We start from the raw sequence: 22,613 nt of genomic DNA, 5'->3' as shown, positions 1-22,613 counted from the left end.
TGTCCCCTATATAAATTGAGAAAAGAGATATTAGTATTACTTGCATAGTTTCCAACGTAGAATCTAGTGGAATACAGCATACTTCGAGTGAAGACCAGTCATGTTCGAGTGAATCTGTTTCTTCCGATGAACCTAACAGAATATTCAGCCTTACTCTTCCGCCTGAAAAGTGGAAACTGATACGTCCTATTGAAAGGTTATATAAAAGAAGTGATAGAAGAAAGCAAAAAGAAAGAAGTTACTTTATCTTACAACCGGGTGTTTGGACAGATATTGTCACTGAGGAAGTTGACAAAGTATTGGAAAGCCAGTCCACACGGATTTATAAAAGAGCAAAAATTTTTCCCACATCGGAAAAAACAATACTTGAAAATCAATGGACAATGCAAACAATGTAAAACCAAACTTTTGTGTATTGGCTACCAACGCCCAACACACAAGAGTGACCTAGTACTCGAATGTTCCCTTTTAGGAAAGGTCAATGTCGAACATTTGGTGAATAATAAACGCCTACTTGCAAAACGAAAAAGAAAACTTCTTGCAGCAGAAATGATAGACAAGAACACAACAGCTTCTTTCACGCGTAAAATTATAGCAAGAGAAACGATGGAATTGTTTGATAAAGAACCAGCTCATTTGCCGCAACTTAATGTTATGAGGACAGCTAAATCGGAAGAACTTGCAAGAAGAAAGCTAGCGCAAGACCAAGTAAGGGCTTTACATCTACTGCAATATAGCGAACCATACGGACAATCAATTCGACAACTAAGTCTACACCCGTTTTATGAATTTTACTGGACTTCAGATAAACTAAAGGTATGCAATGAATTCTGTAAACGAAGTATTTCACGTATAACTATCGATGCCACAGGTAGTGTAGTTAAAAAATTGGCTAGACCAGTGAAAAATGTATCTTCTAATATATTTTTGTATGTAGGAGTTATATCAATGCCAATACCAGAAAAAGGACAAATTCCAATATTTCAACTGCATTCTGAGAAACACAACACTAATACCATCGCATATTGTTTAGCGAATGGATTTCTTCTGTTGCTACTGTACGAAGAGAAATAGTTTATGAAATGTCACTTCCTCTGTTAAGTGCAGCCTCAAGAGTTTTTGCGAGAGTTAGTGACTTTAAAACGTACTTGAATATGTGTTCCAAAATTCTTATGAGCGATGATGATAATCACAATTTAATGCTCTACCGAAGTGCTATATTCGAATGGACGAAGCACATCTGGTAAAAATTATGGGCAGGTGGAAAGAATTTACACACACGCCTTTTAAAGTGAAAATTTTTTACATGATATGCATGTGTTTATTGGTCATCACTTCTTCACTGGAAGATGCAGGTCATATTCTGGAAAATATTTTCATAACAGCTCAATCTTAAACTGAGGGTTTGTCTTTATCTAAAAACGCAAACACACCGAGCGAAAGTAGCAAGAAATTTCTGAAGTGTTTGATTGCTAGAACTGAGAATATCTCTATTTCAGAATCCATAAGACATTTTTTAGAGCAACCTGAAGCAAGTTCAAGCAAAGACCTAGAGACCAACGATTTCCGCACGTGTCAAAATATAAAACCAAATTGCATAATGCTGAAAGTAGAACCTCAGGACTCGACGATGGAGACTGAGACAATATTATGTATGCACCACAATTTATCCCAAAAATAAAATCATTATGTTCAAAACTTCCACTTTGGAGTGGTATTATGTCACCTATATTTGGTGTGTCAAGTACACATGCCTCAATTCCTGCTGTTGAAAGTTATTTTAACGAGCTAAAAGTAAGGACTCTTCGAAAAAGAGTTGAAGTATTCGTCCAATTGCACGTGCACACAATAGAAGGAAGTATGCGAATCGCTGTTGGTTAGAGCAATTAGCCGGAAAGCTCAGACAGTGAAGACGTGTTTTTTACGGAAGAAAACACTTCAAACATTGACTTATCAACAGATGATAATATAGGCAATGATAGGAACGAAGTTGAGTGTTTTGTCTGCCGCGGAAAACAAGAAGTTTTAAATACATGTGCGGTTTGTGGCGCAACTGCACATGAAGGTGGAAATTGTTCCAATGTGTTTGAAATGAATGGGCATACTTATGTAGACATCATCTCAATGGGAACACACAAAATCTAGGCAATATCAACAATTCTAACGATCTTGGTAGCGAATGCTTCAAAGTAGATAATGAGGTGTCAGCAAATGAGAAAAGGAAATAACTTGCCACCAAAAAGCGTTTTAGACGCACTTATTTTTCTCCTTGTCCAGAGTGGGAAACGTTGGATGAAACACACTTTCCAAGAAAGGCTCAAATAGGCATACTGAAGAATGGATGTCGTTCGGAACTCAAACCAGTTAAAATAGGGAAGGATATTTACACTCTAAACAATACATGTTCCTATGATTCTTTTGTGCAAATTTTAGCAACTACTTATTGCGATAGCAATGAGTATAGGGGTCATATTGAAGAACATTTAATTTCATCGAGTATTTTTACGTTAGTAAAATACATTGTTACAAAGGGAATTGACAAGCAGACATATCGTTTACGTACCGAAAATTCACTGTTAGGTTTCAAATCCAATGTACTGAAAGGTTCATTGAAACAAATAGATTGTGCATCCACTGCAAAAGATATAACCAAGAAGTATTTTTCACAGGCACCAAGTTTTAGCGAGAAGAAAGTGTGTACGTCTCAATTTTGCAACAGTGTAACATACACGAGTTTATCCACTGTAAATGTAGTTTCGCATGAGATAATAGCTCGTGGTACAGAGAATTTAGACCAAATTGTTCGAGTTGAAATCTATATATCAGGAGAAATAAAGTGTCTTGAAAAATTGAGACAACAAACATTGGTTCCAGATTTGTACAAAATGTATAACCCATCCATTTCAGAACATGTCTTGTGCAACGGAATTGTCACGTTTTCGGTTGAAATGGGTTGTCACATAATAATAGAAATAGTAGGAAGTGAAGCAATACAGAAAGGAAGAACAGGAGTTTATAAAACAGAAATAGAAGAGCCGTTTTGCATTCTGTTGGGACACATACCAAAGTTTATGTTAGTGGAAGAGAGAATATATTATTTGCGGGGTGTACTCGGCTTCATCTCTTCAGCAAGCAACAAGGGAATTGGACATAACGTTGCTTATTGTAGGCGGAATGTCGGGACTTGGGAGCTTTGTGATGATTTGGGTGAAAAAGTAAAGACGTCATCCTCAGGAAGCAAAATTTTCCCTCGTATTGTACTGTTCTCCTTGTAAGATAAATTTTGTTTTGTATATATGATATTTTGTAAACCACTGGTATTTCCACTTAAAGAAAACCCAATTACACAAAAAGTTCAAAAACAAACTAACTGATCCTCAAACCCAATTTTCCTGCTATTGGTGATTTTCGTATGTCGATTTGGGGTTTAGACGAAACGTGATTGTAGTTGTTCGATTAGATGTATCGCGAGATATGGCACAAAACACGAATGTGCGCAAGATGCACTTAAAGGTAAACTGAGTTTGTGACTTCACTGCAGGGGTTATCTATGTAACACTTCAATTTGGTTATTTAAAAAAAAAAATCAGGATCATCTTTATCACTTACCTGTTCTGTAATGGTGTGAATTGAAAGTAATCTAAAAATTCCAAAGTCGAATACTGCAAATATTAAACGAAGGCTGTTTCGCCATTTCAGGTATCCGAATGCAGCAACGAGCCTTTCGTAACATTACGAACGAATGCATTCACTAGTCACGCTTTTAGATTATTTCTCATGAGTTTGTCGGAATTATAAATATCCACTACAGTGTTAAAGTGAGATTCTCTTTCCTTGTTTGCTTTTATTTCAGATACAAAATTAGCTTTAGCTGTTAAAAGCATGTGCGTAAACTCGTTAGTAAACCTGTCTGCTTAATTCGCATGTTGCAACAATATTGATATATTCAAATTAATGTTTTGTGTCACATTTTGCGAGATCACGAAAAACTAGTTCAGCGGCCGCAGTAAATTTTTGCTCTATATGCCGATTTTCAGAACAACTGGATTTGTCTGTTTTTAATAGTTCCTTTATCAATGGAGGTCATTGCTTTAATTGGTTTAATTATTTGAGGTTACTGGATTTGTGTTATGAGAAGCATAAAGAATTTCGAAAGTTAGAGTGACCTTTCATTTCGTTATCACTCAGCTCCATAAATAATTTAATCAATTAATATAGAAATCCTAGCTATTTTTTACAGTATAATTACGTGTTAGGTATGTATTCTCCAGAAAATAAAAAAAGTTGTTTCAGCTAACATGCGAAGTGGAAATCATAAATTGTCGTACAGAGGCACTAACGATTGCATTAGAAGAGACATTAGCGCTTTTGAATTTGCTGGGAATTGGACCCAATGAATAATTCCCCATGTATTCCTTATGGGAGTTTCGTGACATGTAATTGGCCATAGACACTAATTGTGAAGCATTAACAAAACTGTTCGTGTTTTCTGGAAGCACTAACGATGCACAAACGTTTGCACTAGGTTTATTCCTTAGTGCTTTCTGCGGGGGCGAACATGAAGTTGGGCGTCCAAACTATTGAAGCACTAATGTTGGCAGTTGGTGTTCTAAGAAGCACTAGAAGACATCGTTAGTGCCTTTGAATTTGGCGGGAATTTGAGCCAATTAAACATTCCCCATGTATTCCTTATGGGAGTTTCGTGACTTGTAATTGGCCATAGCCACACTAATTGTGAAGCACTAACAAAACTGTTCGTGTTTTCTGGAAGCACTAACGATTGCACTAGTTTTAATTGTTAGTGCTTTCTGGGGGGCCTAACGTGAAGTTGGCCCCACCGCAAAGTTTTTTGCTTCTAGCGTCCAAACTATTGAAGCACTAATAATTGCACTAGAAAAGATCATTAGTGCTTTTATTTGGCGAGAATTTGACCGAATTAAAAATTCCCCATGTATTCCTTATGGGAATTTCGTGACATATAACTGGCCATAGCCACACTAATTGTGAAGCACTAACGTTTGCACTAGGTTTAATCGTTAGTGCTTTCTGGGGGGGCTAACGTGAAGTTGCCCCCAATTTTTTGCTTCTAGCGTCCAAACTATTGAAGCACTAATGTTGCGGGTTGGTGTTCGAAGAAGCACTAACGATTGCACTAGAAGAGATCATTAGTGCTCCAATCGGGGTGGACAACTTCTCGGATTAAACTTGTTGATAAAGAATCACTTCTGGTGACAGTGCATGAGGGAGGTGGTGAAATGGGTTTATTCCACCTGCTTTGGCTATTTGAAAATCGGACAGTCGGTCAGTAGACTATCATCGTGACATGAACGAAATTAATTTCGTAAAGTGCCTGAATGTACAATTGATTCCTAGCCTGCCGCGAAACAGTGTGGTAACAATAGGCAATACGTATTATAACAATGTTGTGCATAATAAAGCGCTGTCACGCTCTGCAGAAAAGGCTTTCATGCTGGAATGATTGAACCAAAACAACATTCATGCAACTCGTTGTATGTTAATAAAGGGGGGAAAAAGTCAGTCATAAGTTTGGAATCAATAAGTGTTGGTAACACTGATAAATTGGTAACTATGCCATATAGCGACTGAAGTTAGATATCTCAGCATGATATTCTGTAGATACGGTTTACGTCAGCATTCAGAGAATATTGAAACTGGTCGGATCTTTTTGACCAAGTGTTGTAAATCTTATAATAATTTGCATAGTGTGTTATGTTCATTCGTTGAAAACGACTAATTATTGTGATTTCGAGAATGTACTCAGTGCAAAAACAGCTAAAATTTGGTGAGTCTGTTCTATGATTTTGGTAATTTTGACTTTCATTAAATCTTCAGTAATCTGTTAAAAAGGCCGTCATTCAATGTAATTATACAAGTGTAAGCTGAAGTTAAAATTTTATTACGGATAACTATATATTCCAGCTATTATCTTAAATTTATATAGTTCCGATATTAAGAAGATTTCAAAAACAGAATTTATTACTGGAATTTGTTATAATTATTGATTCCTGAAATTACATGCACTATAGATTAAAAGCTCCTTGGGTAGTTAAATATTGGGACCGTAGTTTGATTGTTACATTTTCTTGTAATTTGTTGTACCAAATTATAATTCTGTTCGAAAATAAGTATTATTTAAATTTTTATACGAGCTACTTGTTATTCAACCTAACTAAAAAATTGGAATATCGATACTAGTGAATAATACTTTTGGTAGGTGGAATTGTGAAGCTCGAATCAAATAATTTCAAACCGCCTTTGCAGATTAATAGCGTTAATTAATAGCCGAGTGCTATACCTGCTTATATACTCATTATTTATTTTTTAAATGCTGATTACTCTCTACTATAATATTGCGGGTGGCTATTTGTGATCCTGACCAGTGAGGATGCGCTATTAGTATTTCAATATTTTATTTTAAAAACGCACGTTAGACATGATTTTCCCTGAATTCTCACTTGCGAAACAGTCGCACTTCTTGAAAATTAAATTTTGGTCTGTGGTTGCAGTTACTTATTGGTTAGGTGTGAATTATGAATGGTAGGATAATATAGTAGGGAGTATCACTATGGAACGACTCACCATATTCAATTTATAGAATTTGACTAGCAATATTAACAAAAAGCGATACATTTTGGTATTAACTTGTTTGAAAACAATCTATTATATTATTATCAAAATTGTAAGAACGCAGGTTAACCGAGATTTTCCGATTAGGGAGCAATTGCATTTAAAAATTTTTCCAAATGGTGATGGAGGTAGTGGAACCTTATAATCCCCTTAATTGGGATTTATCATTCCTTGAAAATAGAGGAAATGTTTCTGTTAATGCTACATTACATAGCACAAACCCTTTTTTACCGTCTAATTTGTATCAAGAAATACGAAGAGAAAGACATTCGTCCTTGACTGATAATGTCAATAGATCATGCCAATGTCAAAAGTCGTTGATAGCCATTTGGTTGGTCAGGGTCAGTTACCTGTACAAACAGGTGCTCAGGGCGAATATTCAAACCCGTTCCTCGATACTCACGAAGAAAAAGAAAGTAAAGATGCTCTTGTACGCAAAGTTAATCCAGCACTACCAGCTGGTGGAACAAGTTTTGCAAAGGTGACTCAGTCGGCTGCCAATGTTACCTTTTCAGAAGCAATAAAAAATATTCCACAGTGTGATGGATCACGTTATGAAGAATTATTTAAATTTTGAAGGCATTATATTATATAAAAACAACGGTGTTATATCCCGACGAGGTTTTATGTTTTTCTGCTCTATCTCGGACTTCGGGTAAGTTGCATTCGAAATTGACAAGTGAGTTTTCAACAAATGATTGGTTGGTTATTTGTGTTCATATACTTAAAGACATGGTTTCTGCGTTAGGTAAACGTGAATTACGAAATAAGTTTACTTATCGGCTACAATATCCTAATGAAAGTGCCTTTGAATATATTAGGGAAATACGCCTTTGTTATGAGTTATTGGAAGGTAAAAGTGCATTGGATAATATACCTATTCTTCGACAATTTTATTATGGTTTAAATCCCCAACTTAGGTACGATCTATTTCATGATAAGGAACCAGAAAGTTGGCAAATATAATTGACAGCAGTAAGTTTACAAAAACGAAACTTTGGTTTATAAAGGACTGACATCTGCTTCCTGTGTGAAAGAAAAGTAGCAGTTGCAGTGTGTGGCGTGTCTTGGTGGCCACAAGAGGTGGAAATAATTTTGGACGAAGATTTGAGAATAAATTGTTGTATCCATGCAAAATTCCTGGAAACCCTGCCGACGCCCATGAATGGGGGTGAACTTTAAAAACAAAAGAGAAAGAAATAGTTCTTTATTTAATGAGATGGATCTTTAAATAATGGTGTTTTTTTAATCATTGTGTAATTTGTTCTTTTTTTTAATAAAAAGAAAAGAATGGAAAATAATGAATATGTTTAATGTTTGTTTGAATATGTTTAATAATGTTTAAAAGGAATAGAATTGAATGAAATTTGTAATTTGTTCTGAGCGAAACGAACGGTTGTATGTTTTACGTCAGCACTCAATGGAGTATCCCTGCGCTTCTGCCTTGTGGCTGAAGGTCGTTGCGTGTAGCTTCAGTTGCAAGCCAGAATTGGAACGGGATAGTATGGGTGTCAAACTGAACCTACTAGCGTGATTCGACTGTGGAAGTTCGGGATTACTTGTTGGACTTAGGTTGCCGTTGAGTCGATTTGAGAAGTTTTGAGTTGAGAGAGAGGAAATTAAAAAGTTATCTTGGAGTTATTATTATTATTATAATCTAGAAGAGCTATTTAAAAGGACAAAGCTTTTCTTTTCTGAAGATGTGTTGTTTGTCTTCGTTTTTTTGCTGCTTGTCCATTTGAAACACCCATTTGTTGAGTGTCATAATTGAAGCCAGAGAAGGGGAACCTTTGGGAGCTGTATACGGTAAGTGCAAATTAGTCAAACCTGTAGAAAAATCCTTTGTCTTTGTCCAATTTACGTATGTGTGGTCGACTTATTGAAGTCTCTATTTTGGCTATAGATCGAGGTTCGATTTGTTCAGCTTTTTTGTTCCTTTCGATTGGGATTCCGGAAAATTTAACGTCCCTCTTTTGTGCATTGATGTTGAATTAGAAGGTTTCGATAACGCTACTTTTAGATTATAATAATTGACGTAAAATTAAAAAAATTTGACTCAGATTAATTAAAATAAATGAAACAAATTCGACTTTGAAGCTTTTCTGACGTGGGAATTGCTTAACGCGATTAAATTAAAAAATTATTTCTTGTTTGATTTATTAAGAAATTTTCCATAGATTCGCTATTCTAAAGTAAACTAAGGTAACCATTGAAGGCTGACTTTTGGTTGCTTTTGGTTGACAAATTAAATAAAATTGTGAAGAAGGCAATTAAAAATTAATTGGTTATTGTATTTAGAGTATGGTGAGCATAATTAATCAAAAATGTTTGAAAGTGGAAACGTTTAACTTGTTGAGCTTTTTTATTAAAAGAATATTCGAATTACTTATAAAATTTAGGATTTTACTCGTTAATTAATTTCAGAATTGTTATTGTTGGAATTCTATTCAAAGTTATTGAAAATAAAATTATAGAATTGTTTATGTGAGTTTAGTATTCGACTTTTCAACCATATATTCTGTTTTTTTCTTTTCTTTTTTTTTTTTTTTTGCTTCACCTGATTTTTAATGAAAGAGGTCCTGTTACGTTATCGTTAGATTTGTAAAAAAGGTAAGAAAAATTATTTGGTGTTTTTTTAGGTATGTTTGGCCCCTTTAGAAGCCGCCCGCTGTGTTGGATCTACAATGCTTCAGTTTAATTTATGCCATTATAGATTGGTTAGCAGTCATTACATTGCGGATTTCAAGTAAGTGTGGTAGCGTTGCAACAAGTGCTATGTTTGTGGTGGTGCACATTCCTATAAATATTGTAACGTACGGCGGACAGTTGGCGTGAAAACTAACATGGGTGTGAAAGATCAGCATCGCTCCACTACTTATAATGTACATTCCTCGTATCAATCCCAGCCTATCAATAGTGATATGATGAGTGAAACTGCTTATGTAAATATTGTTTGTAGGGAAGGAAGTTCTACTATGAACTGTTCTACCAGAATAAAACCTTCAAAAAAGGGACAATCTACGTCAGTACATAACACAGAAGAACAACGAAATATGATATGTATGGAGCCCAAGAATGTGAAATCACAGTGTGATTCAAGTGTTGAGGAGTTAATGAAACCATTATGTTCTGAAGTTAATAAAAAGTATCCAGACACCACATTACGTCAAAAACTTTTCGTTGCAGTTTTTGTTCAGGCTTTTGTTATGGAAAAAATATTACGGTGGTTTAGATTGCTGCAGTACTATTTCCATGGTAAATAAAGAGTTGTTTGAACGTTGGAACTCATGCTTAACTAAACCTGTTACAGTGAAAAGTGAAACTTTTACTGGTGTTGGAGTGGATAATAAAACTTTGACATTAAATTCATATGTTTTGTTACCTATAACTTTCCACAAAAGGGTCTATAGTTTAAAGTTTTTTCTTGTGCCTTGTTTGAGTTCAATTTTTATTGTGGGCATAAGGGAACTGTTAAAATCTTCAAAATGATCTTTTATAAGTCTAAATATCAGTTCGTTGACTCTACTTGCTACTACATTAAATACACCAACAACTAATTGTGATATCTTCTCTTATATATTTATTCTTAATCTGAGCCACTCAATTTCCATGTTCTTACAAACTCACATTGTTATCATCGTAAATTCTTTTAAATCCTCAACCTCATAAATTTATATCGTGATTCTCTTTATTTGCACATACTCGTGCCCATTTTACCTTACCAACGGTTAGTGTCACATACTTGAACAGTTTGTACCTATGTCCTTCCTATCGTCTAACACTCTCCCCCCTTTACAAATCAGAACAACTTATACATCCAGTAACGTAACCTACAACTTGCAACATGACCTGACCATAAAACAGTAATTCCTAATCACTTGCAGAATTCAATTCTTTTCTTTTTCTTTTTTCTGTCCCATCTTTCCCACAAGTAATTAATTTGCTCTTGCATCTTCTTTTGTTGCTCCAATACCTGAAGAAGGACTATCTCTATATTCTGCCGTAAACTTGCTACATTGTGCTGTATCTGCACCGAATCAGATCTCTCCTGTAATTTAGTTTCCGCTTCCTTCATATTCGTCGTATATTTACCCCGATGCTTAGACCACCACCATTTTCTTGAAGAGTTCCTCTTTTTCTTGTGGGCGAAATCTTGACCTGTACCTGTGGAAAGCAAATTAACTTTAGGTATGAACAAATTATCATAAAAACTTTCATCACTCCAACTCTTCGCTTCTCCATCACTATTTTGCCTCTTAGCCATCATATATATTAAATTAAAGGCCATTTGCTCTTCTGAAACTACATCTGGGGAACAAGATTGATCATAAAATAAAAAGTTAGATATACCAGGTTTCTCCATACTTGATTGTTTCAAATGCAAAGTTCTCCACGGCCCAATGTGTATTGTACTAATTTTAGCGGTCCATACCGCTAATTTGCATATTGATGGGCCTTTATATATCTTTAACTCAATCATACGCTATTATAATGCTCAGACACAAAATTACTTTAAGTTTCTTTAGATGTAACTGAACACGAATGTGGGCATACGCAAAGCAAATTGAATGAAGTTCTGTTCTCTGACACATGTTACCCACCATGGAAGTCATCTTGGCTTCAACTTTCTGTTTTTCAAATGGGAACAGGTGCAAGTGCATCAAAGTCAATTACAATTTTCGTGTACAAAGCATGCCTACAACACAAAATTTGAAAGGGTTAACAACTAGGTCCATGAGAGCAAAGGATGTTATATTTCCTCAACCTTTAACACAGTGATGATTTCAGTGGGTGGCAGGGTAAACTTTCTCCGGGAACCATATATTCTTTTGTTCTCAATGTAGATTAAATTAATAGTATTTTTCACTCCTGCAATTACCCAGCCGGAGAAAATATTTTCAAATCATCTCTGCTTTCGGAGATAAATTCATGGTGGTCACAACACTGATAAATTGTTACCTGGGATATCTGGGTAGAATTTTATAGCCAATGGGTAGATAGCTGCGTTCCAGTTGGCGCTTCTTAAATATGAAAATAGCAATATATTAACAGCAACCATCAATGAGCGTTAATCCACTACTCATTCAAGATGGAACGCACGAAGAAGTTTGGTGAATAGAAGAAACACTTGCCGAATATTTGGCTGGGATGGTACACGAACCGAAATTTGTTACTCGTAATGTTCATAAAGAAAATTCTGTATTTGGTTTAGCCGCCACGCATATTTAACGAGAATACTTTGCAGAATGGATCATTATTATACGTTAATTGAGAAAGAAATGCTGGTAGTGTAGAACAATTATCTCGGAAATTAGTTGGAAAGGAAGGAAAGGCCTCGAAGCTCAATAGGATAGGAAATAATAACTCTGATGCGGAAATTGAGAATATCTCCAAGTTATCGCATGTAATTCATAGTGTTGTGCATAAAGACGTAAATGTTGAATTGAAGTCAAAAATATGCACCGAGAGAAAAGTCGGGAATAAATCTGAAGTATGCAGTTATGCTTGAAATAAAATTGTAAACGCGGAAGTGAGTCTTGTTTCAATTACTACTCGTTCAAATATAATTAATAATACAGGTATAATGGAATATGAAAATAAACTGCAAATTGAAAGTGAAATTTTTGAGTTTTACGTCCCACGGTTATGCCGGTTAGGCTAAAGGAGACGGTGATGATGAGTAATGAATGAAATGGTGGAATGAAGAAAGTGGGAGGAAACGGGAGAACCCCGAGAAAACCCACGCACACGGTGTTTGTCCACCACAAAGTTCACTTGGCGGGGGCTGGGATCGAACCCGGGACCCCAAGCACGAGAGGTGGAAACTGCAAATTGAATCTTCAATATGTGAAAAAGTAAATTACGGCAGGATGCGAGTGTGATAGGGAATATATGTGAAGCTCGTAATGTTTTACCGTTACGCAATTCGAATGATAAATTATTATATATGGGATAATAGTGTCGTTCTTCAGAAAATAGTAATTGCTCACTTATAAAGACGAAGAGAACCCTAAGAGTGAGCCACGAATTGCCTGTGAATTCTTGCCGGAAGTTTATTACTTTTTTCTCCTCACATATGAATCCCTTCCAGTATTAATTTCTTCACCACAACACTACCATAATAAAAGTATGAAAATGGCAGTACAAGTATATGTAAATCGAAAATCGGTTTGTCGATATCACATCCTGAATGCCATGTTACTCAAAGTGAAAATAAAAGCAAATAAACTCGTTTAGAGTTTTACAGAATATTAGATTAGAGAGTAAATCCAGAAGTTATTTGATCCACGATGATCTCGCAAATGTTATTTCAGAATACGAGAAAGAGGAAGAACTATATAAAAGCGATAACAAATATGGCCCAAATATATAGCATTTTGCTCTTCCGTTTGATGTACATGTACAGCGAACAAGAACTAGAAGTAATTAGGAAGTACGTTCAAGAAAACTACGATCTGATTGTATATTTTGATGCCACAGGATCTCTGGTACGGAAACCCAAAAAATACAAACTTTTTTTTTTTTTGTATTGCGTTGATGCTTCTGTAAGAAACAAGCTCCTTCTGCTATTTGAAATGATTATTTGCTAACACGATTCAACATCTATTTCATGGTTTGCTAAGCGCGTACCGTACATTTTGCTACCAAAAGTCACGCAAATGGCCATTATCTAAACGTTTTGTATGCGAGTTCATTCAAGCCATGATTTTTGCAGTAATATTTGGTTTCGATACCATGCCGCTACAACAGTATCTGAGCTCTGTTTTCTCACTTTTACACGGGAATAAACATAAAAATGAGAAATCAGTGCTAATATTTACACACGTTTGTGTCAGAAGTTGAGTATGAGATTGATAATAAGACTTCATCTGCCGTTAATGATATTGATGATGATGAAAATGTTTGGCATGAAATATATTTCAGTTATAAAGACTCGCCCTTTTTCAGAATATATAATGACGTAGCAGGCAGTGTCGCACTTTGTGAAGGTGTTGTAGATGATATAAATGTGTTATACAGCCCTGAAATGGAAACCACAAATGTGAAAAAATACGTGACACTGGCAGTATCGCGGTCTAGCAATCTCAGTCGAGTGCATATAAGTAACAATAACGGCGAAGTGTGATTTAAACATTCTGAAGAACGTTCATTTTCCCAGTAAATCGCATTTGAAAACAGAGAGGTTGCTAGGAAAGAGAAGGAAATAGTGAGTACAATTGTTAAGGAACTATAAATTGGATATTTCTGATTTATTTACCAAAAACCGTGAAACATGGAAAGGAAAGATAGTTGCTGATTGCTTACTGGAGAAGGGCTGGAGCAAGCGAAGAAAACAAAATAGTAGATATTTCGATGGTTATCTTCTTAGGTATTATTACTAACAAGACCATCAAGAAGGGAAATTGATGGGATTACGGAAAAAATCAAAACAGAAGTAGAGGAGAAGGATGACGTAAGTTAACGGCGAAGGTGAAGTGAACAATCATAGAATAAAGAATATAGTAGTAAGGCAGAAGTAATTGTGGAGAAGGATCAATTAATGGAACTGGCATATGACACAGAACCTGGAGGGTAGTGTCGGGACTCACATGTAGATGCAAAATACAGACCCAAAGTCAGGTGCCCTCTGAATCTTTAGTGTCTAGCTCAGCATTACAAGATAAAGCAGGGACATGAACAGAAGAATTAGTTGTAGTAAGAAAGCGTACCCGATGTCACACAGTAGACACCGCTGTGCGACTATTGATGCACGAAATATGTTTGCCAGCTTTGGCGCTTCGAAAGCTTGATAAGACATCTAACTCGAGCACGTAAAATGCGGAAGTGATCAAAATTTTCGTCACCACGATTACGATTAAAACTCTTAACAGCTCGACAACGGGCCACAACAGCCTTACGGGTTTGCGAAAACCACCAGGGAACATGCCGGTGTGAAGTTTGGTCACAGCATTATTGAATGGAACCATGAAAAACATCAGGAACAGTCTGCTTAGAAATCTCTGCTACAGCAGCTACAGAGGGATACTCACGATAATGAAACTTACTGAGCTGACGAATTTACTCCAGTCAGCAAGCTTCGTTTTGAAGTGACAGAGGTAAATTAGGAGTAACAGGGAGACCATCGAGGAACAATGGAAAGTGATCTCTGCCACAAAGTTCATACTACACACTCCATGTTCATGATGGCAATAGACCAGCAGTGCACACCGAATGGTCGATACTGGAATAGGTACCATGGGCAGTGGAGTACGAGTCAGTCCCATCATTAAGGATAAGAAGTCCACTCTCCTCAAGGAATTCTTTGTCCTCACGTCCGCGATAGTCACTACGGAGAGAGCCCCAAAGACGTGTTAACCATTAAGATCACGAACATGCAAGACTGGGGCCTCGAGCTGGTTGTAAAGCTGAAATATTGGCGGCCGTAAAGGCTTCTGAGCGAGGAATGCATAACGAGCAGAGTAAGCAGGCGAGGGAAATAAACTGCGTGCAGTCGAGATGGAAGATCAATTTGCCGAAAATGAAAGGAGGAGCCACAAATGGCCACGTCACCGGCAGGCTGGCTCATCACATCTATATATAGTGTACCCAGTAAGAAGAAAGGACTGGGTAGAATTAAAATGAATTTCCTACAAGTAAATAAGTACAGGCGGTGCTCAAAGACGTGTTGTTAATTCCTCACGGCTACTACAGAAGCCATTGAGGTTCCACTGAAGAAGCGCCATACGGGAAGCGATTATCGTTTAAGGCGAACTTTCCCACGAGGTCCAATTACAGTCTACTCCGTGTTCATGAGTTGGTGCACCACCATATCAGACTTGAGAGAAACTGCAGGTGGCATACGAACTGATGTAGATTTCGTTCTATTCGGAGAGAGAACCGTGTCGTTCAGCCTGCGGATGTGTTGACTAAGTTTGAGGCAAGTTTTATAAGGTGATCGGTGATGGGCTGGAGTACGCCGAAGACCACTACTAACAAAAACACGTGTGGGTTTGGGAAGTTCGCTCGTAGTTGCAACTGGGGTCTTGTGGTCACAACTAGCCTCCACGACAGAGTATTTATGGGTGGAAACGTCGGACGACTTGGTCGCTACAGATTTCCGAGAATTAACAGTAACAAATGGGACGGAGAGCGAGGAGGAGATTTTCTTTCAAACGACACATGGTATCTCCTCAATCGTAAGTTCTCGGATACGCTTCTCGCGCTGAAGGGCTGGAGAATTCCGAGACCAAGCAGAATGCTCACCTTTGCAGTTGACTCACAAGGGCTTGTCGCTGTACAGGGTTCGGCATCAAGACTAATCTGGTCACATTTGCCCAAAGAGCAGCACTCGCATTACACGAGGTGCTGGTGTGCGCAAACTGTTTACATTTAAAGCAGCGCAAGGAACTAGGTATATAGGGCCGAACTTTTAAACGATATTAACCAGCCTTTACATACTCCGGAAGCGTTGCAAACTAAAAGTAGGAATCAGTGACTGGTTAGCAGCTAGTTCACCTGACTTCTTACTTTTGTTGCGAGCTACGTCTATAACGTGTTTGTCTGTTAACTTCGACCTTATTTCCCCCTCGATGGCATTGAGGAGATCATAACACGATATCACCGGTCCAGAGACGTTCGGTAGACGATGGGGTTCTACTGACACGTTCACTGGCATATAGCGGTCAATTTCAATAGTATCACTGTTTGCTTCTAGTCCATCGTTTCCACCAATAAGGCTTCATTCCGCAACTGTTTGATGCCTTCAACCTGTCCGGCGTAAAAAGTGATAACTTTATAAATAAAAAAGGGGATAAATCCTTAATAGCACTCGGACGGTTTGCTTGAGAAGTAGTACTATCAGTATCTTCAACTACAAGATATCAGACCACAGGTGCCGCGATACTTGTCTTTTCCACATTCTCTATAATATAGTACAAAAGTACATATAGTATAGTACAAAAGGATGCCCACAAGGATCCATTGTGGGATATTGTAATATATCCATGTCTGAAATGTCTTAATCGACTTGAAGAAACAGAACGAGCAGTTGGTTATGCTGATGACATAGCGATAGTGTTGTCGGCATCTTCAAGACACGAAGTAGAAAGAAAGGGAAATATAATACTTGAAAAGCTACAAAAATGGTGTTCAACAAATAATTTAACGTTTTCCGGAACAAGAACAAAGTATACAATTTTTGGACAGAAAATTCAAAGAGGTCCTATTCTAAAGATATCCAACAAAAAGATAGGCAGAGTTAAAGAGTTTAAGTACCTGGGAGTATGGATAGATGAAAAATTAAATTACGGAAAACATATAGAGGAGATTACGAATAAGAGCAAAAAAGTAGCACACAAATTACTAACAATAGCAAGTACGGACTACCAAATCCCGAAGAGGATATTGCAAACTTACAGCAAAACAGTGATCATGCCAGTACTTAGTTTTATATTCATAAAAGGTCTGTGGCACCAGACAAACAATAAATCGGGCACAAAGAGAGGTACTTATAAGAACTCTAAATGTAATAAAGACCATGTCAGCGGGGGCTCTACAGGTACTGGCTCAGGAAGAACCAATACATTTCGAGGTACTAAGGCAGGCCTATAAAATCTGGACGAAAAATAACGAAATTACAAAAATTTTAGAAATACTAGGACAAACTCCAAATAACGAAACAGAGTTAGGTAAAATTATTGAAAGGAAATGGCAACGGGAATGGGAAAACTCAAAGGGCAGAAACTGAAAGAATACATACCGACGATACAAATAAGGAAGGAGATGCCAAACCTAAATATGGAGACACTTTCTGGCCATGGACCTTTTAAGTCACATTTATATAGCAATGAATGAATGAAGAGGAATGGGGACCTCAGCAACGAAGCTATTTGTCCCCGTCACGATATAAAACGTTGCTCAGGACTGCAAGATTAAAAACGTATTACGGGCTAAAAAGAATAGTTAAGAGAACAAAAGTGCTGCTAAATGAATAGGTAACGGATAAAAGCAATAGTGAAAGATAAAAGAATAAATAAGATAAAAAAATAACAATAACAATATACAAAAATAAAATTTAAACATGTGCAAAAATTTAAAACCTAGCAGCAATAAAACAATGACAACACACTAAAAACAGCTCAGAGAACGTGAGCAACGCCAACAACTCGCACGAACTCAAGCACCCGGCCAACAACATCGCTATCATCCCCCAAAGCAGGGGTAAGCAGACAAGGCAGTCCGTAACGTTCTCTGAGATCTGAATATTCAGGACACTCCACAAGAATGTGCTGAATACTCAGGGGGACTATACATTCCTCACAATATGGACGGTTCAGCTTCCGCAGCAAGTAGGCGTGCGTCAGATGAGAGTGTCCGATACGCAAACGCGCCAGGAGCACTTCATCTCGACGACGATCGGACGAGGAGGTACGCCACTCTCCTAGGAGTGGTTTTACTGCGTGTAATTTGCTCTCAATTGCCTGGTCCCAATCAGCTTGCCAGTGAGAGCGCATCAAGCTGGAAAAATGACGACAAAGGTCCGAGCAGGGAATGGTACGCTCCAGTGCGACTCCGGCCAAGGCGGCGTGCTTGGCAGCTGTGTCAGCAAGTTCATTTCCCCGGATGCCGACATGACTCGGCACCCAGCAGACAACGACGACACAACCCTGTTGCTGCAATTGATGGCATCTCACGAGAATGTCCTGCACTAGAGAGTTCATACTGAAGACATTCTGTAGACTCTGAACCACGCTCCGGCAAACTCTTGCTGATACACCTGGGAACTAGTCTGTTGCTTCGAATGTATAGACAGACGTAAATCATGGCGAGGTAAACGAAGTAGCCATGGTGGAATAGCACAAAAGTGAACCAACGAAAGAGAGGGCCACATGAAATCGTCGCCAAGGAAGGTCTCACACGCACGGATGTACCATGGACGTGTAGAGCGAGGACGTTCAGCATAGCGCTCGTATATCCGACCACCGCGGAGGCATGGTCTACACGGGTGGTCTGGAATACAACGCACATGCGCAGAGTAAGTAAGAAGTAGTTTACTGCGACGATACGCTAACAAAGGTTCATTGGCTTCAGCATACAGGCTGGCGACGGGACTTGTACGGTAGGCGCCAGTAGCAAGACGAATACCCAGGTGATGCACTGTGTCAAGTTGTCGTAACAGAGAAGCACGTGCAGAACCATAGACAATACAGCCATAGTCTAACTTGGACCGAATTAGACTACGGTACAAACGAAGTAGAACAATACGATCAGCACCCCACGTGCGGTGGGAAAGGACACGAAGGAGATTCAGAGCTCGAAGACAAGAATATTTAAGATTCCGTATATGTGGTGCCCACGACAAGCGACGGTCAAAGACCAGACCCAAGAAACGGACTGTATCAACGAAGGACAAACGGGTACCATCGAGGTACATGTCCGGGTCAACAACGCAGGTACGCTGCCGGCAGAAGTGAACACATTGGGATTTCTCGGTGGAAAAGCGAAATCCAGTCTCATTCGACCAGCGAACGAGACGAATGAGAGTCAGTTGAAGCTGTCGAGTAATGCCGCGAAGGTGGCGGGAGCGACAGAAAATGACAAGATCGTCAACATAAAGCAGAGCAGACACAGGAGCCTAGATCTGCGAAAGAACGCTGTTGACTGCGACAGCAAACAACGAGACACTAAGAACACTGCCTTGTGGAACACCATTTTCTTGTACAAAGCGCTCTGAGAGAGTAGAGCCCACACGCACTCTAAAGTGTCGCTCGTGAAGAAAGTTCGAAAGAAAGTGGGCCATATGCCCACGAAGACCCCAGTCATATAATTGTTTTAGGATTCCGTAACGCCATGTGGTGTCATACGCCTCCTGTAAGTCAAAGAATATGGCCACAAGATGTACGCCGTTGAGAAAGGCTTCTTGAACTTGACCCTCAAGATAAGCAAGAGTGTCAATAGTTGAACGGAAGCGACGAAAGCCACTCTGAAACTTGCTCAAAAGAGAATGCGATTCCAAATACCACACCAGGCGCTTGTTGACCATTCGCTCGAACAGCTTACAGACACAGCTCGTGAGAGCAATTGGTCTGTAGCTCGTGGGGCTAGTTGCGGCTTTCCCTGGCTTTAAGATAGGAAGAACCAGGGCCTCACCCCAAGTAGGTGGAAAAAACTCCTCAACCCAGATGCGATTATACAGCTGCAATAATGCAAGCTGAGTGTCGTGGGAGAGGTTGCGCAACATATCATACGAAATACGATCAAGCCCGGGAGCAGTGTTGGACGATTCGTGGAGGGCAGATTCGAACTCAACGAGCGTGAAAGGAGCGTTATAGTTCTCACTGTTGGCGGTACGGAAATTTAACGGGTTTCGCTCTAGCGTACCACGTGAACGAGCAAAGGCTGGTGGGTAGTTATCCGACTCAGAGATAGTGGCAAAATGGGCGCCCAATATATGAGCGATCTCGGAGGAATTGGTCTCTAGAACTCCATTCACGTTTAAAGCAGGCACGTGAAGTGAAGGAGAATATCCGTTTAGGGAACGAACCCGATGCCACACAGTAGACATAGGCGTGTGACTACTGAATGACGTAACGTAATTCATCCAGCTTTGGCGCTTTGAGATCTTGACCAGACGTCGAGCACGAGCACGCAGAATGCGGAACTGCTGGAGATTTTCGTCAGTTGGATGACGATTAAAAGTGGCAAGAGCAAGCCGACGAGCCTGGATAGCCTCACGGATTTCCACAGACCACCAAGGAACACGCCGGCGGGAAACGTTGCCACCGCATTCTGGAATGGAACCATGAGCAGCATCAAGAACAGTCTGCTCAAAAGCCTCAGACACAGCAGCTACAGGGAGATCATCACGACAATGAAACTCACTGAGCGCACGAAATTTACGCCAGTCAGCACGCTTCAGATTGAAGCGGCGGAGAGGAAAAGGAGGAGTAACGGGGAGACCTTCAAGAAATAACGGGAAGTGGTCACTGCCACAAAGATCGGGATGCACTCTCCATGTCAATGAGGGCAAGAGACCAGCACTGCACATGGAGAGGTCAATACAAGAATATGTACCATGGGCAGTGGAGAAGTGAGTGGGACTTCCGTCATTAAGGAGGAGCAGTCCACTCTCCTGAAGAAAGGCCGTCACTTCACGGCCACGACCGTCTATACGGACAGAGCCCTATAGACGGTGATAAGCATTAAGGTCTCCTACAAGCAAGACTGGCGGCTCGAGCTGATGGAAGAGCTGAAGCAGATCGGCGGATGTAAAGGCTTCAGAGTGAGGAACGTACAAGGAACAAACTGTAAGCGGGCGGGAAAAGTATACTCGCACCGCAACGGCTTGCATGCGGGATACAATGTGAATTTGCTGAGAATGAAAAGAATCGGAAACACAGACTGCCACGCCGCCAGCAGCGTGGTCAGCGTCTGGCTTATCACATCTGTACATAGTATACCCAGAAAGAAGGAAGGACTGGGTAGGCTTAAAATGGGTTTCTTGCAAACAGGCGACAACTGGCGACTGGTCGGAGACCAGTTGTAGCAATTCCTCACGGTGAGTAGAGAAGCCATTCAGGTTCCACTGAAGAAGCGCCATACTGGAAGAAATCAACGTTTAAGGCGAACTTAACCACGCGGTCCAATCACAACCCACTCAGTATCCATCAGTTCGTCCTCCACCATGTCAGACTTCAGAGAAGCTGCAGGTGGCTTACGAACCGGGGTAGATTTCGGTCTCTTCGGAGAGAGAACCGTGTCGTTCAACTTGCGGATATGCTGACTAAGTTTCAGGCCAGCCATGTAAGGTGATCGGCGATGGGCTGGAGTGCGCCGAAGACCACTACTAACAGTAATACGAGGAGTCTTCGGACGGTCACTCGGCGTTAGAGCTGGAGGCTTTGGATGTTCGCTCGTTGTTGCAACGGGGGTCTTTAGAAGTTCGCTCATCTTTGCAACTGGGGTCTTTGAGTCAGAACTACGCTTTGGGGTCAAGTCCGTTTGGGTGGAAACGTTTACGGTCTGTGTAGCTACAGATTTCCGAGAACTAGCAGCGACAGTAGCGAAGGGAACAGAAAGCGAGGAAGGAAGGCTTTCTTTCAATCGACGCTTCGCATCGGTAGCAGAAATCTTCTCGATTACCATGAGTTCTCGGATACGCTTCTCGCGCTGATAAGCTGGACAATCCCGAGACCAAGCAGAATGCTCACCCTTGCAGTTAACACAGAAGGGCTTGGTCGCGTTACAGGGTTCCGCACCATGACTACCCTGGCCACAATTCGCACAAAGAGCAGCACTCGCATTACACGAGGTGCTGGTGTGCCCAAAATGTTGACATTTAAAGCAGCGCAGAGGACTTGGTATGTAGGGTCGAACTTTTAAACGATAGTAACCAGCTTTCACAGACTCCGGAAGCGTGGGCAGACTAAAAGTAAGAATCAGTGACTGAGTAGCGACAAGTTCACCTGACTTCTTACTTTTGATTCGAGCTACATCTATAACGTGTTGGTCCGCTAATTCCGACTTGATCTCCTCTTCGGTGGCATTGAGAAGATCCCAACACGATATCACCCCTCTTGAAACGTTCAACATACGATGCGGTTCGATTGTAACCTTCACCGGTCCAATGGCAGTTAACTTAAGTAACTTCGCCGTTTGCTTCTCGTCTGTCGTTTCCACCAATAAAGTGCCATTCCTTAGTTTCTTTATGTCCTTAACCTGTCCGGCTTGATAATTTATGACTTTATTGATTACAAAAGGGGATAAGCCCTTAATAGCACTCGGACGGTTTTCCTCAGAACTGGCACTATCAACATCTTTCTCTTTGATTACAAGATATCGGACAACAGGGGTCGCGATACTTGTCTGTTCCACAATTTCACTATCAGTTTGTTTGGGCTTCTTCCGTGAGGGAGAGCCCGGTTCAGTTGGAAAAGTTTTTTTGCCTATATAAAGAAGAGTATAATTAAACATTTATATAGAAAAAG

Source organism: Thermobia domestica, chromosome 7, assembly GCF_964235325.1.
Source record: "Thermobia domestica chromosome 7, izTheDome1.hap1.1, whole genome shotgun sequence".
In the NCBI taxonomy this organism is placed as follows: domain Eukaryota; kingdom Metazoa; phylum Arthropoda; class Insecta; order Zygentoma; family Lepismatidae; genus Thermobia; species Thermobia domestica.
The sequence above is the reverse complement of the archived record's forward strand: the minus strand, read 5'-3'. Positions refer to the sequence as shown.